Consider the following 3,637-nt stretch of genomic DNA (forward strand, 5'->3'; position numbering starts at 1 on the left):
GCTCCAAAACGTAGCAGACACTCTGCCTGATGCGTTTTCTGATGTTGCCAAAGTGACGAGATCGCACATACCTGCTGCAAACGTGGCTGCAAGGATTAATGTCCCGAATACTGGACATAACGCCACTCCTGTGACACCAGGAAATGGCGCCATTACCCAGAATGGCAATGATGTGGCATCTATGGCTGCAGGTCCCGTAAGGAGGCGCGGTAGACCAATTGGTTCTAAGGATACTCGCCCTAGAAAGAGAGCGAATGAGGCACAAACAAAAACTTTGATCATCGATACTCAAAATCCGTCCCATGAGACTGTTCCGGATTATGGTTATGTCCAAGAGACATCTTTGGGGGACGCCTCAATGCCAGAACCTATCCCTGAGAATGTAGAGATCTCTGTAAATTACACTAGTGTACATGGGACGTGGGAAAGAAGCTCCATCATCGTTGATGATGTATTCGCGTACTCCGTAGAGCGTGAGATTATTGAGACCGATGACATCGAACCACGCTCCGTTGATGAGTGCCAACGTAGAGCTGATTGGCCAAAATGGAAAGATGCGATCCAGGCAGAACTTGATTCTCTAGCGAAAAGAAAGGTATTTGGAAAAGTTGTACCAATACCACCCAACACCAAACCAGTTGGTCATAAATGGGTGTTCGTTAGAAAGCAAAATGAGAGAAACGAGATTGTAAGGTACAAAGCTCGCCTTGTGGTGCAAGGCTTCTCACAACGCCCTGGAATCGACTACGATGAGACCTATTTTCCCGTAATGGACGTCATAACGTTCTGCTACCTTGTCAGTTTGGTAGTTTCTGAAAAACTGAACATGCAGCTTATGGATGTGGTTACTGCATATCTATATGGGGATCTAGATACAGAAATATACATGAAGGTTCTTGATGGACTTCATTTACCCAAATCAAGTGGCTCTAAACCACGGAGCGCGTTTGCTATAAGATTGAAATGCTCACTATATGGATTGAAACAATCCGGACGGATGTGATATAACCGTCTAAGTGACTACTTGATTGGTAAGGGATATGTCAACAATGAACTATGCCCATGTGTGTTCATAAAAAGGACAAGTTCCGGATTTGCAATAGTAGCAGTTTCTGTCAATGACATGAACATAATTGGCACCCTTAAAGAGTTAAGGGAAACCGTTGAACACTTGAAATCCGAGTTTGAGATGAAAGATCTTGGGAGAACACGGTTTTGCCTCGGTTTAGAACTTGAGCACCGTGAAGATGGTATACTGATTCATCAACCAACTTATACCCAAAAGATGCTTAGGCATTTTAACACTGACAAAATTAAGCCTTCAAGCACCCCAATGGTCGTCCGTAGTCTTGATCCAAAGAAGGATCAATTCCGTCCAAAAGATGACGACGAAGAAGTACTAGAGGCAGAAGTGCCCTACCTAAGTGCAATAGGCGCATTATTGTACTTAGCACAATGCACAAGACCGGACAGCTCATTCGCTGTGAACTTGTTAGCTAGATATAGCTCTGCGCCAACACGACGCCATTTGACTGGTGTTAAAGATATCTTTCGATACCTAAGTGGTACGATCGATATGAGCTTGTTCTATCCTTACAGAGAGACGATGGATTCGGACCCATCAAATGCCAGGGACGCCACACATGGTGGACTGCGTTCCCTCTCCTCATCCCAAAACGATATAAGTGATTTGGAAGGTTTTGCTGATGCTGGGTACCTCTCTGACCCACATAAAGGTCGCTCCCAAACTGGTTATGTATTCACCATGGGAAAGACCGCGATATCTTGGAGGTCTACTAAGCAGACCTTAGTCGCTACCTCTTCGAATCATGCAGAGATTATTGTTCTTCACGAAGCAGTTCGTGAATGTATATGACTTTGATCCATAGTTACGCATATTATAAGCAATTGTGGTCTGAAGTCTACCACAGATGAGCCAAAGAGCATTTATGCGGATAATGTTGCTTGCATTGAACAAATGAAGCAAGGCTACATCAAAGGCGACAACACCAAGCACATATCGCCTAAATTCTTCTACAATCAGCAACAATAGAAATTCCTCAAGATCAAAGTAAACCAGGTTCGATCTGAGGACAATGTGGCAGACTTGTTTACTAAGTCATTGCCCAAATCCACGTTCGAGAAACATGTGGCAAGAATTGGCTTGCGAAAATTATCTGAACTCCCATGATCGCAGTCATCAGGGGGAGACGCAGACATCAGGGAGAGATGTCTACATGTTCGTCTCGAAGCGTGAAGGGAAATTGTTCCAAATGGTACCTGAACTATCTCGCCTTATAAACTTCGGTACATCAAGTTTCAGAAATGTCAGAACGTTACCTGAGATTCGTATCCTGACCGAATATATGTACCTGGGGTCGTTAGCTCCGTTACGGAGCTTGCCAGCTGGCAATTTTTGAAGGGTACTTTCGTCCTTTCGTATTTTAATTAATTTTTTTTTCCTAAGCATTTTTTCCTCGTCTCTCTCTATGTTTTTTCTCTGTTCTTTCTTATCTTCTTGCTCACTTGGTTTCCTAGCCTTTGCTCTCTTCTTACCTTCTCTCTGATTTTGGATTTTCTTGCCGGGTCACTATCTTCTTCCTTCCAAGTCCAATTCCTTCCTACCAAGACAATCCCTCATCCTCTTCTTTTCCAAGCCCCTCTCGTTGTTTTTATGCCAACCATTCATCAAATTTCATTCCCAATCTGCAATTTGCTATACCTTTTTCTCTTCCTCTTCTTCGGATTTCTAATAGTGCCCGTGACGCCTCCACCCTCATCCCCCAACTCGAGAAAGTGCCAACCAATTCCCAATTGGGACTCCATTGCCAAACAATCCATGGCCTCTTTCAATTACCCATTTTACGCGGTGTCTGCTCCTCCAGCTAGTCTAACTCGTCACCAACAGTAACTCCATACTCCTCCCACCATTTTTGAATGTGATGAGTCTGATACTTCGACTGTTGAATCTGGCCAATAGATGAACTTTCAGAAATTTGCAACAGCCTTGTCCGGAAGGCCGACCTCCCCGACCTTCAATCTTATGAAACTCGTCACTACTCAACAAAACTTGCCGGCTAATGGAATGGCGGAGATGGGGAGAGGATCAGTGTTTGAATTTCTCGGGGGACAAGTGAAGCCTTGGGTTGGGTAGAGGATTCACGAGGTGGGATTGGATGATTTAGAGCTCACACTTGGCAATGGTAAGGCTCGAAGTTAAGCCTCAGATAGTAAGCTCAGTATCAAATCTTCATCAGCAATATGAAATCCCCAATCCAAGTCTTCGAATTTCAAATCCCTAATTCTATGAATTTGAAGAAGATGTGTGAGAGAGAGAGAGAGAGATGTTGCTGCTTCTTGACATGGGTGGCGAAACAGAATTAGGGGTGGTACGTGTTGTGGCGCTAGTGGTTCGGCAGCGGAGGCTTGGACTCAAAACTGGTTGGAATTGACCGCGAGCCGTAGATGGGCTTGAGGAGGAGGAAGATGAGAAGATGGGTTAATCGGTGGAGTGAGGACATGGCTGGGATTAGTGAGGATTGAGACATAAAATGACAAAAATACCCTTCAAAAATTGTTAGCTGGCAAGGGGTATATTGGAGCTAACAGCCCTAGGTACATATATTTGGTCGGGATA

General features: G+C 44.4%; 1 pseudogene; it reads left to right on the top strand.

The window, feature by feature from the left end:
* Positions 1–391: 391 nt before the first annotated feature.
* LOC133720150 (protein BRASSINAZOLE-RESISTANT 1-like) lies at positions 392–3,220 on the top strand (annotated as a pseudogene).
* Positions 3,221–3,637: the final 417 nt, after the last annotated feature.

This window comes from Rosa rugosa, chromosome 7 (genome assembly GCF_958449725.1).
Source record: "Rosa rugosa chromosome 7, drRosRugo1.1, whole genome shotgun sequence".
Lineage (NCBI taxonomy): Eukaryota > Viridiplantae > Streptophyta > Magnoliopsida > Rosales > Rosaceae > Rosa > Rosa rugosa.